The sequence below is a fragment of the Gossypium hirsutum genome, chromosome D11, assembly GCF_007990345.1.
Source record: "Gossypium hirsutum isolate 1008001.06 chromosome D11, Gossypium_hirsutum_v2.1, whole genome shotgun sequence".
Lineage (NCBI taxonomy): Eukaryota > Viridiplantae > Streptophyta > Magnoliopsida > Malvales > Malvaceae > Gossypium > Gossypium hirsutum.
Window position 1 is genome coordinate 41,043,249 of NC_053447.1, and position 15,379 is coordinate 41,058,627.

Genomic DNA, 15,379 nt, shown 5'->3' on the forward strand with positions numbered 1-15,379 from the left:
AATGAGACACAAACAATTTGAGCTTAACACGATCAAAGGAGGAAGCACCCACCATTAGCAGTTGAAGTGACCACAATCAATCAAGTAACTTCTTTCCTTATCTATTTTGGGCTACACATTGAGGACAACGTGTCAACTAAAGTGTGTGGGGGTAACATAGGGATTTTTTTTAATTTTGCTTGTCTTTTGGTGTGCTTGAGCTTGTAGAAATAAAAGTGATTGGTTAGGAATACGTAATAGGTTGCTTGTATTTATGAATAAATTTGGCATGATGGTAGGTGATTTTAAATTTTTGAACATTAGACTACTAAATTTTTATATGTTACACTATAAATAGGTATTAAGTAATCAACTGTACCAAATGATATAGAAAATATAGGGAAACGAGCATGCTATTATGAATGATAAATGGTTGAATTTGAGTTTGTTTGGTTTCTTAAGTTTGTGTATGTTGAGATATTTAGGGATGACCTAAGGCATTGTTTGGAACACATCCAGAGCCAAAAAGGTGTCCTATTTATATGTCATCTTTAGTACCGATCTTTGAGCATGTTGACACTTCTCGATGAACCTCAATACAAAGAACTAAGATTGAAATGTTAGTTTACATTTACCCTTTTTCTTTGGTCCTGTATTGCACGATTATAGACGTTTGGCCATTTGTATTAAGGGTTAAGTAAATACATCACAGTGGAGTTTATAAAAGTAGAGTGAAACAGGAAAGATTAGTAGGATATGGTAACTTTAGATTAGTGCAAAATAAAAGAAAATTTCAAAAAAGAAATATGAGTAGAAAAAGTTAGTGAAAAGAAAAACATTCTTGAGTGAGATGTCTTAAAAAAGAGAAAAGTCACAAAGTCACAAAAAAATAGAAAAAAACTCATTCCCAAGTGCATAAAAACTTGTAGGCTAGCCATAGTTAGTATATCATGCTATGATTTCCGATATATGGAGAGACAAGTAAGGTGAGAGAAGGAGAAATAAGATGGTGAGCGGGAATAGGGCGCTAAGGGGATGCTTACTATTGGAAATGTTGTAATTGTGCTATATGGTTATTTCGTAAAATTGTGCAAACCCTCGCTGCCATCCTGAGTGTTGTTTCATTGTCGTGAGTGATCTGATCTGAAACTTCTCTTAACATTCCTGCCGAAATTTTGTAAGTCACGTGGATGCTCTCCCTGACACTTGCTTTCCCGCTCCAACTTTCGTTTGCTGACCCTTAATTTCCTTAATAGCTTTGGCTTTGTCAACTAATTTATCGAAGTTCGCAGTGTCATTGGTCACCAAATAAAGTTGGATATCACGATGCAGTCAAAAGCGAAACCTTTGACAGTGGTCATTCTTCTGTAAGACCATCTTTGTTGCGTATTGGCTTAGTCGCACAAATTCTGCTTCAAACTCAACCATAGATAGCTCGCTTTGTACCAAATTGATGAATTCATGTTTGCGGGCTTCCATATACTGCTTGCCCATGAACTTCTTCTTAAAATTTCCCAAGAAGAACTCTCATGTTAACCAATTCGCAACAGTTCCTTGCTTCATAGTGTTCCACCAATGATGGGCTCCGCCGATGAGTAAGGACACAACATCCCAATTTCTCATTGTCAGAGCATGTGATCTGCTCAAGGATTTTCTCAACACCCTCGAGCCAATATTTATACTTGGTAGGATTAGATCCTCAAACACCATTGAATTCCCTACCACCTAGAGGTGGTAGACGCTCCAGTGGCAGTCCACGGTTCATAGGTGGAGAGTTGGCACCAACAGCTTGCTGAAAAGCCCTAATCATAGCTTGCACTAATGGATCCATGCCACCTTCTAGAACATTTGCCCTGTGAGGTCGCTTATCAATAGTCGAAATCTTGTCACCTTCAGAAGGGTTGGAAGCTTCATTCACACGGTTCGCATTCACTCTACGAGGAGGCATTCTTGGTTACTCTAAATGTGCACGAGATATTGGTTTAGGTAAGAAATTAAACATACTTAACTAGGTAACTTACAGACATACTTGCAAACACAGTTCTCACTTAATAGAACTCAGTTCACCAAAATACTACTTACTGGAATGGCGAACAACAGAGGGATGATCTGAGGCTAATCTTGCAAAAGATACAGTCGAACCAAGGTGATGTTGTTCCCAATCCTACCCCAGATCAAACATTTTCACACACAATACCTCAAAACTTATTCATAATACGGAGGATTTGTGTTATCAATTTTGGAAAACTTACTATGCCAAATCTGGCGATTACTTTTCGCTATGTTGGCGAACTTACCTGTCATACAATTAGCCTTGTGAACCTGGCTGGCTTAGGCTCGGTGGAATCTTACCTGGCTAGCTCTAATACAAACAAATGTAACACCCCAAACCTAAATTTGGCGAGCTACATTAGCCACTGAGGTGACTCTCCATTAACTCCCAACCTAACGTCCAACGCACCACTTACTTACAACATCTATTGTGATAAGTTATAGCATAGCAATAGAATAATTTCATACATAGAATGCAAAAGATAAAAGCTTATAAAAAAATAGAGGAAGGGTTCACATACATAAGTTTGCATAGCAAATTTCAACATAAGTTCGCACTACAATATGAGTTCACACAAAAACACGGGTTCACAAACTACCTAACTTTGAACATAAAAAAACATCATAGGCTCGAATGCAATCGAGCTCTATAATAAAAAGGGTTTATTCATGCAAGGGTTTTCATGTTTTAATAGGGATCTCTAAATAGCAAGGTTAACGCTCTTAAGGGTTCGTATGCATATAAGGGGTCGCAAACATACAAGGGTAGTAGAAAATAATACTTCGCAATAAAACTAGTTTGCATATGATATTAATACATACTTTGGAAAAATTGAAAGAATACAACATGGTATGCATGCATGGAGAAATAGAGAAACATCGCACTTTTATTCATTCTGGGAAAAAACTAACAACAAAGGTTTAACTTTATGGTTCGTAAAAAAAAACTTTGAGGGAGTTGTTTTAATAAATGATCGCCTCTAGACGTACCAATGTCTAGAGTAGAAATCCTACACAAAATATGTTAAATAGGTGGTGTCCGCAAGTATACGAGTTAGGTTGTAATATAGTTATAACGAAGTAGGTGAGTACTCTGAGGATCGTACCCAAGGGAGGTGAGCACTAAATTAATCCTTAATCTCAACACAAGTAGATTTAATTAGCACTTTAAATATTTTATATTACGAATAAACATAAATAGAGATTTTTGGGGTTTGTATAATAATAAAGACAATAACATAAATAAAGAAACGTTGGGAAATTAATGGGTAAATAGTACCAAATCTAAGTATGGGTGATTAGCCCGCTTTGGCAATCATAACAATCATAACAAATCTAAGTAGTCAGAAAGAACTACTTACTCTCGACCTCATAGTCCAGAGCGATTCAGGGTTAAGGTGTTCACGGATAGGTCGTACCAATTTTGGGTTAATTCCCACCTTGATGACTTCCTAGGGTTGTCAAGCCTACGGTTTGAGTTCGTCCTCTCTTGAACAACTGATCCGTTAAAAAAACCCTACACAACAATTAATTAATCATACCCACACTCCCTAATTCCCCATAAAAGGATTAGTTCTTCATGGATCTTGTAAACATGATAAACTTGAGATAAAAAATAGACTTGAATAACGAATCAAGAGAATAAAGTTTAGGAGCAGCCTGAATCATATTAAAGATAATGTTGAATCCACATAGAGTTGGTTGAGTTCCACACATAGAATCTCCCAACGGAAACAAAATAACGAAACTGAAAAATAATCCGAAAGCCTAAGAAAAGAGAAAACTAAAGAATGAAACTATGAAGAAAATTATATAATATGAAAAGCCTTAGTCTGTGTCGTGACACCGAAGGCAGACTTGAAATTCTTCTATTCTGCTCCCTATGTTGCGACATCCAACTTTCCATGTTGCAACACAGAGACCAATATCAAGTTAGCACACCTTGTAATGGTCTCCTTCACACTCACACAGCATTTTAGCTCACCCTTAGGCCTCATTTGACCCCTAAGATCAATAAAGTTTCAAATAACACAATTTATTGAATTTAAGCAAACTTGTGAAAACTTAACTGTAACCTAACTAAAATACTTGTATTCAAGCTCCTCAAATGCGAAAACTAGTTTAATCTTCTATACCGAATTATGAAATATCAATAACAAAATCATTCTATGATAAGTCTATACCCACATAAATAAAACCATATCACCTATTTCCCAGGTTCACCGATATCTTTTTAAGGATGTGCCTCGCCAAGTCATTTACCTCACCACTACCATTCACGACCTACTTACCTGTGGAGTAAGAGAAGAGTGGGTGACTTCATTGAGAACTCAGTGAATATTCAGAAAACATCATAGTATGCTGGAGAAAGTATGAAACTACCTTCGATGTCATGACATTGACTAAGGATGTCACGACATACCCCTGACGACATCCCAATGAGGAGCATATTGACTTCCATGTTGTGACACGGGTTCTTTTGTGTCAAGACATCGACTCTAGGATGGAAATTAAACACAACGTAAAGGCATTTTGGTCTACACAATCAAACTTAAAGCTCAGGAATTGACCTAGGGTTAAGGATGACGACCACCTGAAAGCTATAAATAGGCTCCTTTGGCACATATTATGGACACCATTCCATTAACCTATATTCTATCTTTACGTTTTCTTTCTTTCTTAGGTTTTTCAGAGTTTAGTTTATTTGTTCGTTGCTTTCCTTCAAGAGGTTTGATTTGTAAAGACGATCAACTTCTGGGGATTCGTTATAATTTATATAAATCAGGCTTTTCTTAAACTCTACACTTCAATTCGTTCACCATGCTTTATTCTTCCATCTATTCGATATTGTTTATGAAAGCCTTAAGGAACTAATCGTTCTATGGGGGATTAGTGAGTGGAGGCATGATCTATTAACTATTTTGTAGGGTTACTCAATAGATCAACTATTTGGGAAAGGAACTGCATGAAACAAATCGTAGGCCTGGCAACCCTGGGAAGTCATCAAGGTGGGAATTAACCAAAATTTTTATTGCCCATATGTGAACACCTTTACCTCAAGCCAGTCTAGACTATAAGGTCGAAAGATAAGTAGTCCTTGCTAACTCAATATGTTAGTAGAAGATCTGAAGATCCTGCTAGGGTAGCAACTAGTTGGTTGACGAGTAACCCGAAACGACAATTGATTGGGATTGTCGAAGCAAGCTAATCACCCATTGATTCCTTCTACATTTTCTATCTCTTGAAATGTATTTTTCTTTTATGTTATTTCATTTTATTCTTAGTATTATAAAAATCCCAAAAACCCCTATTTACGTTTCTGTACTACAACTCAATTAAAGTATTAATTAGATCTTTTAGTGTGTAGGTTAAAATTGATCTAGCCTCTACTTCCCTTGGGTACAATCCTCAGAGTACTCACCCACTCCGTTGTAAAACTATATTACAACTAGACCCATATACTTGCGGATATTGCCTCGTAATTCTTTGTCTTAACGTGGTATTCACACTCTAGGCGTTAGTACATCTGGAGACAGTCAAGTTGTTGGCGCTGTTGCTGGGGAGGCAACGTCACTAGGTTAATTTTAATTTTGCACGTAAAAGAATAATTAGGAAATTTGTAGGTTATAGTTACGAAATTCAATTTATTAACACGTCTAACATTTGTTTTTTTAGGAATCCTATACACTGCCAACCAAATAACTAGTCAGCACAAAGTCATGAATGATTTTATTATATGTGGTCTGATGAAGACTTTGATTATGATAAGGATATTTACGAAGGAGTCTATAAACACTGGAAGATCTAGGAGAATCTACGATTATTAATGCTTGAATGAAGTCAACTCAGACGAGAAACCCCAGTTCTTTCATAAGACGATGATGACCATGATAATATGTCGTCAGAAGGGTACCAAGAGGTGTTAAGTCCAAAATTGAGTAGAGAGAAGAATATTGTAAACTCGAAATCATATAGGGTTTTTCTATGTATTTTTACAACCTTTTTTACTTAATAAACATGTTTATCTTCAGTAGTTGTTATTGAAATAAGTGAACTTTACTAAACCAATCATGATTCATAGCATATGTACAATGATGAGTCTTATATCGAGCTTACGGAACCTAGAAATCAATTTAGAAATAATCAAGGGCTAATTTGAAATAAAATAAAAAATGTAGAAAAATTGAAAATAGGGGTCACATAACCGTGTGACAGAGCCCAGGCCATGTGGCTCAAGGACATGGCCATGTGGCCAGACCATGTACAATTCAAAAATAGGGTCACATGGTTGTGTTGCCAAACCGTGTGCAAGTCAAAATAGGGTTACACACCCGTGTCACAGACCGTGTAACAACCTGTGACAATTTGGAACAAACATGCACCAAAATTAAATAGGCCACATGGTCGTGTGGTATGACCGTGTATGGCACACGGCCGTGTGACAGCCCGTGTCCCAAACCATGTACACCTAAAATGACTTCCAAAACAAGGCAAAACAATATCCATTCCTTAGGTGCCAAGCCAAACCAAAATCAACCATTTAGATGCCTTCAAAACACATTCAAAAAAGTTTAACACATACCAAATTCATTCAACCTATGTGCCTAACCACTATGCCCTCATTGGCACCACAATTCAAACACAATCTAAATTCACATTCAAAGATCACAAGTTCTTACCATATGAACATGTTAAACATCCAATGAACCAAACATCAAACCACTTTCATAAAGCATATAGCAAATGGTCAAAAACCCTTATATAGACATACCATTGCTATCACACACCACAATAAACCAAAATACTAATTGAGATTCACATCAATAAACACGTCTCATACTTTAATTAACACAAAACATATCCATAATTCTTATAACATATATATACCAAAACCTTATTTACATGCCACTTATAATCGGACCAAAGTAAACCATTAGTTACCGATTAAGTTGTTGGATAGTGTGATCTCCAAAAGCAGTCCAATTGACGACTCTTATCCGACAATCTACAAGAAGAAAAACCAAAATGAGGTAAGCTTACGTAAAGCCTAGAAAGTTCGTAATAAACTTTAACTTTAACTTACAATAAATTATGTAATTTAAACATTTTTCAAGATAATTCAATATCATGGTTATGAGTTCATTAATTACCCTATATATATAAGAAATCTCACAAGGTTAGTGAGTTCACATATACGAAACATATAACTTTTCCATGTTATAAACATTATAAGTAAACACATTTAAAACACATTTCAACCATCACCTATTCACTTAACAATTCACATTTATTTTCAAATATTTGTATCCAGTGTTTCAATCCATACATCTATCTCCATAAAACCATTTAGTTTAACCATTTCGTACAACCATTTCGTATAACCATTTCATTTTACACATTTAGCACATAATCATTTTGTATATAACAATTCGTTTTAATAATTCATATCAATTTCTCCATTCAGTGTCTCATTCCATATATTTGTTTCATATATCTGTTTCATTTTATACATTTAACACCAGTTGAACCAAATGAAATAATGTCGAATACGTAGGAACAATGCTCACACAAAGTGTGACTGTAACTATAACTGTAAATGCTCACACGACCTGTGAAATGGGCCTACTCTCACGAGCTATGGGTCGGGATGTTAAGCTACACGATGCTACTCACACGATGCTACATAATCATCACCTTAACTAACACTGCAACTTAGTCCAATTCACTAGTTTCCATATATAAATCAATCTAATTCACTCATAACATATATAGTATTTAATATATCATCAAAAACAACAATTAACTTATAATAGCTCGATTTTGGGCCTAGTCGGAACAGTGGTTTCGGGACCACGAATCCGACGAGGATAAATTTTATTTCTATTATATTTTTTAGTCTACAATTTCACAAAATGATTTCGTGAAAATTTCGTTCGAAAATTTCAACATTTGGGCACTCAATTTAGTCAAAAAGACTAAATTGTAAAAAGTGCAAAAGTTGAGATCTACATGTTAGAGGTGTCCAATTGTCATGAAATTTTAAATTGGAGGTCCTTATATGGAAATTAGACCATTTTTTAAGTTGGTGGACAAAAATGGACATGGTTAGGCATGTTTCCAAAGTTTTTCATTAAGGGCATTTTGGTCATTTAGTTATTAAAATGAATTAAAAACAAAATTAAAAGCCAATTTTGTCCATCTTCAACCCCTAGGCCGAAAATTGCATGGCGAAACCATGGCTATGGTTTTTCAAGCTTCCAACCTCGATTGTAAGTCCGTTCTAGCCCCGTTTTTAATGATTTTTACGTTTTTGAAATCCTCGTAACAAGATTTACCTAATTTTACCATTATTTTGAACTAGGGATTGTGTTTAAAAATTTAACCATGAATGATATGCATGTATTTTGATGTTTTATGGGAGAATATGAATGTTTGGAGTGTGATGAACGTCTTTTATTAAGTGATTTTCGATGAAAATGCCTAAAATGATTAATTTGTAAAAGTTATAAAATATGTCACAAGTGTGTGGATAAGTGAGAATTGTGGATTGCTATAGTTATGAAAATGGTTTGGCTAGGCCTAAAATGGAAGGAAATTGAATAAAAATTATTTTACGAGCCTAGGGGTAAAATTGTAATTTTGTGAAACTTTAGGAGAAAAATGTAATTTTTTCCAAAAGTGTGATTTTCGAACTAAATTGAATAATGTGAGTGTTAAGTAAGTTAAATGTGTTATTATAAATCAAGAAAGATGAGAAATTGACTATGATCAATGAAAAAGAAAAGTGAGAAATTTCCCGGTTGAATAGAAAGGATACGAATGAAGTGACAATAATGATCACATGTGTGGCACGGTATGTGTGCAGTCCACTATGTGAAAGAGATGGTAATGGTCACGTGTGTAGTACTATGTGAGGCTACTATGTGTACCAGGTATCATTGATTATAAAGGTGGTTGTTGTGTGCTGATTCTATCGGGTTCTATTGATTATGAAGGTGATTGCTATGTGCTGTTTCCACCGAGTATCATTGACTATAAGGGTGGTGCTATGTGCTGATTCCGAAGTGTTCATTGGGAAATTGACTAAGTGAAAATACATGAGACATGTAACGACTAAGTGTAATTGAATATGACTACGTGATGAATGAGTGCAGGTATAAGTGTGAAAATTTATGACCAATGTGCTCGATATTTGATCAAACCATTGGTAAGATGCAATGGAGTAAGTGAAATTATGAAAGAGTAAATTTAGCAACAAAACAGTTTTGGACAACAGTAGTTGTGTGACTTTGAAAAATAACCAAAAATGGTGGAAATCGAATTAGAGAGTGAATAAGATATGAAATTAAAGCTGAATGAGTCTATTTTCACATAAAAGAGATAGAGCAAGCAAACAAGTTTTATATTATGAGATATTTGAGTTTTAGTGAGATATGGCTAGAATGATTTCGGAATCCCCTGTTCTGACTTTGGAAAATCATTAAAAATTTTACAAAAATAATTATGAGATAAACTTTAAATTTTTAGAATCCTGAATAAGCCCATTTTCAAAAGAAACAAACAAGAACATTATCCGAATTTTGTACTATGAAATAATTATTTTTTAGTGAAGAAAGGTCAGAACCATCGAGTAGTGAAATAAGGGAAACTTTAAAAAATAAAATGTACTTATTGGCTAAAAAAATTCTAAAAATTTTATGGTAAGAATATATGTGAGTCTAGTTTCGGGGAAAATTAATAGATCTTAATTTGGAGCTCGGTAGCTCAATATATAAATAAATTAGTGACTCTGACTCAGACAAACAATTTGAATTTACATACTGGAAAATAGTGAAAGTATGGATAATGTTGTTTAAGTGTGTTATACACATTAAGGATGTGGAATGGAGAGGAGGAGGAGGAAAATTGGGAAACATATGAATGATTTGTGTATAATTGGTAATATGCTCGATTATAATTGATAAACGACGAAATAGAAATGATGCTTATATTTGCGCATTATTGGTCATGATTTAAGCTCATGTGGGAAAATAAAGTTTCATAGCATGTGTGTATGGTATATTTGGAATATGATTTAGCTTGAAGTAATGTCATGAATGGTTTATGAATTAACACATGTTCGTAAGTTTGATGCATTAATAAATGTTGTGCTCATCCATGCTCATAATGCTTATGCTATATGTTTATTTGGTTAACATATTTGATGTACATGCTTAGGCTTTGACCAAGTTGTGACTGGATTATGCCACGTTGAACTTATAAGTTATGCACTGAAATGGTAAGTGCCTAAATGGAAATATGCTTGTGATCATGACAGGGGTGGTAAGGTTTAAATTATGTAATCTCTACTGAAATGGTTTATCATGTGGTTAGTTCCAAAAAGAATTATGCTTAAATGCACTAGCTTGTGACTATGGTTGAACGATATGCTTATGTCTTGTGTGATATGCATAGGAAACGGGTGTGGAAAGGTAATGAAATAGTAAGTTCATATTTGAAGTGAAAAATGACGAAAAAGGGGATGATGAGTTGAATTGATGTTGTTATTTAAGATAAAGTTATATTTTCATTACAAAATTTAGAATTTCATAAATGTGTTAATGAATGGTATAATGAAAAAACGTTGAGTTAAATGGTAAATACGTATTAGTATTGAACTTACTAATATTGAATTGTACGTGAATTAAATGGAAATTGCTAGTGATATGATTTGAATTGTGAGCATGAGAAATTGTGAACTGAATAAAATGGAAATGAAGCATTGAATTGCATGGGTATGTATCCGGTCTCGTAGGCCCTATTTATTATGAATATAATATTTTGATGATATATTATGAAGAATTATAAAAGCATGTTAAAAAATTTGAAAGTTTTAATTTAGATGAAATTTTATAATACGGTTAAATATGTTTGCAAGCGTTTGTGTTCTGGTAATGTCTCGTACTCTATTCTGGTGTCGAATACGGGTAAGGGGTGTTTCATAACTAATTAAATCAACATACGAACTTACTTACTCAAAACAGCTTCGAACATGACACTGATGTCTGCTCCACTAATTTTCCTTTCCCACGATTATTATCTGGCTAATTTGTTTCTTGATCTAAAAATAACGACTTAATTCAATTATCCAATTCAATATATTTTAAATATTAAAATTCATGTAATTGACCCTTTAACAACATTTTAAACTTTTATCCTAAACTTTTACCTTTTATTTAATTTAGTACCTAACCCCGAAACTTATACAATTATCACAATTAAGCCCAAAACTAAGCTAGCTGAATTTTTACTTATACATATGCAACTCATAATTATTGAAATTTCACAAGAATTTCATGCTAAAATTATTTTTTATCAATTTAGTCGCTAAACTTAAAACTAACCAAATTCCTTTACAAAATAGTCCTATTTAACAACTAAACTCTTAAATCTATCATTCAACTTCAAAAACATCAAAATTCATCAATGGCCAATTTTAAAACATTTAACAGTTTTACAAATTTTCCCTGAATTAGCTAGATTAAGTTGCAACGATCTCAAAAACTTAAAATTTACTAGAAATGGGTTAAAAATTCACTTACATGCAACCACAAATGATCATCGAAATTTGAAGCTCTTCCTATGTTGTTTTTGTTTCTCCATTTCAGTAGAAAACCTCAAGGAATATGATGGACCTTTTTTTTTAAAATTTTATGCTTTTCAGTTTTATTATTATTAATTAAACATAAATTTAACATATAATTAGAAAAAAAAACTAACATAATTTGTCCACCATGTTTTAAAAAGACTTTTAAATCCTTAAACCATTATTAAATAGACACTTTGATTAATAAAATTCAATAGAGACAATATTTTATCATTTTTACGATATAGTCATTTTTTCTCTAATTAACTAATTAGACTTTAAAATTTTTTGGACCAAATCTCAATACACCTACATAATCACTTTGTAAATATTTAATAAAAATATTTACGAGCTTGATTTACAGAATTGAGATCCTAATACCTCATTTTCCAAAACCACTTGACTCTAGGGACAACGACTTGTACTTAATTATTCGTTCAATTTACAAAAATTATATACCAAAATTCAATATAATATTATAATTGACTCGTAAATGTTAAATAACTATATTTACAGAATCATTCATTGGATTTGTGGCTCCAAAGCCAATGTTCCCGATACCACTGAAAAATGGGTTGTTACACTTCCCTCGCAGATCAAGCTTGTGCAGTGCTTCCATATCTTGTGGTGGCAACAAATTTTTTTTCCTCCACTCGAATTGTCGCATCACTCGATTTGATTGATGCATCTCCACCGTCACATAAAAGATCAATGCCACCTTTGTGTCCCATATGCTCCGAATGGCTAAAATTTTGGGCGGGACACATTCTATGATATCCGAATCGACGTATGACATCTATTCATACTGTGGGGCACAATTATAAATTTTGTTATTTATTTAAATTTCAAACCATTGCGTAATTATTATAGGTCTGAAAATCAATAACTAATCTTGGCTTCTAAACGCTGAACTAATAGCAGTCAAATATCTTCGAGCTGCTCCGGTCATCCCACATAAATCGGCCCATGGTTCAACCTATTCAAGCAATATTGTAATTCAAACATATAATAAGTAAAGAACATTTACTATATTAACTAGATATTATTATCAAATAGATTTCACCTTGTCACCAATGGGAACATATAAGGGTCGTTCACTCAAGGACGTAGAAATGGTAGCCGCCACCACGCCCATAACTGTAGCAGGAGAAAACAACCATCGATTGACATCTTATCTGATTCTGTCACCCAACACAACTCCCAATACAACGTGGCTAACATAGATAATCTCCAACTCAGTCATCTATATTCTTTGAAGTCGACTAGTTTTAGTAACCATCTTATGTGTAACATTTCAAAAATTAGAGGTTAGTAGAATCAAGTTTGTGAACCAAGAGAGTGGTCATGCCCTAAATTTTGAGATTATTTGGGCATTTTTAGTAAATAAATGAGGTATTTGTTTGTTGGTTAAGTGTTAGTGAAACATTCCTTGAAACCCAAGTTCAAATCCCTTTTATCGCACCATTTTTATTATTTTGCATATTTTGTCTCAAACCCTATTTTTTGACACGCCTTGTTTTTTAAATAAATATTGCAAAATTATTTCAAAAATAAGGTAATAGCCCAATGGTTAATTGATAAGTGCGGAGGCATAGAAATTAGATTAAGGTCGTAAGTTCGAATCTTTTCCATTGCAACTCATCCTAGCCGTTCCTTCCCCTCTCATTTCCTCTTTTCTCTTCAACTTTTTCCTTTCTCCATTGTTGTCGTCGCCCATAATACCTAATTTATCATCTTTTTCCTTTTTCCACAAGATTTTGCATCATCTCCTCTATCATATTGCTATCATTTTTTCTGTAATTAAATCAGCCCCAAATCTGAAATCTTGAGTCTCCAAGATTGATATCTATCGTTGCCAAGAAGTTCCATTGCCACCCCTTTTAGCTAACTTGTGTAAGTTCTTTTTTTCTTCCAATTTCTTAATTAATCTTGTCAATTAAAAACCTAAATTTCCAGATCTGGAATGTGGGGGAATTTTAAAGACTTTAAAGGTATTTTTCGAGCTTTTAAATGGATCTCAAAATTGTTCTTAAATCAACCCTAATTTTGGCTACCATGGGTGGTGGTACGTGTGCTTAGGTGCAAGAAAGGAGGCTATTTTGTTTCTAAATTCTTGCCCATCTATTTCCAGCATTAATTTGAGTTCTTGAACCTTTATAATGAACCTTTAATCACATATCAATCAGGTAAAAAATTCTTGATCAATTGGCTATTCGGATCTCACAAATTGGGAAGCGTAAGTGTGGTCAAATGCAAGCTAGTTTGTTGTTTTGACTTAGTTCTTGGGTAAAAGTTATAGATTGATTAAATGAAGGATTGTAATCAATATTGGCTACTGATTTTCCTGTATGTAAATGTGTTAGGTGCTAATCTGAATGCCCCAAATCAACTGTAAAGCCGAAAAACGTTTGTGCATATGATTCACATCAAAACAGTATTAGAAATCTAGCTAGTTTGGATTCATAAAATAGTTGTAATTGTGACGATTGGTTTGAACCCATAAGTGGGTGCTTAGGGGGCTGTTTAAGAGGTGACTTAATTGAAATAATACTAATTTTTAATTTAGGTTCATTTTAAGGTTTATTAAGGAAATCAGAAGATTCGTTAATGTGCTACGGAAAAGCATAAAATAAGGTGTGGATCCTAAACTCATAAACTTGTTTGATAATAATAATTATCATGTTATATTTGATGATTTAGATTGCTGATTGGATTGGCTTAATAGCCAAATAATTAATTTGTAAGTGGTCGAACCAGGTACATTTTGAGCCCTAAAAGATTGATGTGTTAGCAAAGTTGCTAGTTTGATAATGTAATTATGTGATTGATATTATGATGCATGATTGTGTTATTTGGCATGAGATTGGTTGTATGTACGGCATGATTTGCTAAAATATGAGTTTATGCATGAAAAAAAATTACTATGTTATATTGGAAAGGTTGTTACACATGCACATTGGAAATTCTTAAAAGTATGTGAAATTGTGTAATGTTAAATGATACCATCTTAATGGTAATTTGGAAGTTGGAACATTGATTCCATCCACTGAAAGTATTTAATTATAGAGGGCATGTTGAACATGTCAATTAAATGTGAAAAGTATTAAATTATAGCTATGTATGAGATTATATGACATATTGCATGTGCATTGGGATGGGATATTTTGTTGTTGACAGAGGAGTTCCGTGGAGTACTAGCGGCATATTAAGCTGCATTTACTCGTATTCAATGCACTGCAATTGGAGTACCGAGGGGATTGACGATTATATCACATTATTTGTTATTCGTCAGTTTTACCGCATTATTGTTATTCGGTGGTTTTACTACATGAAGCTTTGCACGCATTTGTTGGAGTTTGGCAGACAGGTTCTGGGGAACACTTCATGTGTAGTAGATGATTTGGGTAGGAACCTTTTTGCATTGCATCATGCTCATGACATACTCGAATGTTATTGATTTATGCTACATATTGTATTGTGTTGTATTGAATGGTATCAAAATTAATGATTGTTACTCGAAAAAATGATGACTTATGCTCATACACCATTTGTGTAATATCTCGTTTTTCAGTGGTAACGAAATAGTGGTTTTGGGACCACAAGTCCTATATGTGAAGTTGAGTTTTGTTATTTAATTAATGTTTATAGGGTTGCATTGGATTCGTGTTAAATTTTGGTGATGAAATTTTAACGTTTAGATAGTTAATTAAGTAAAAAGGATTA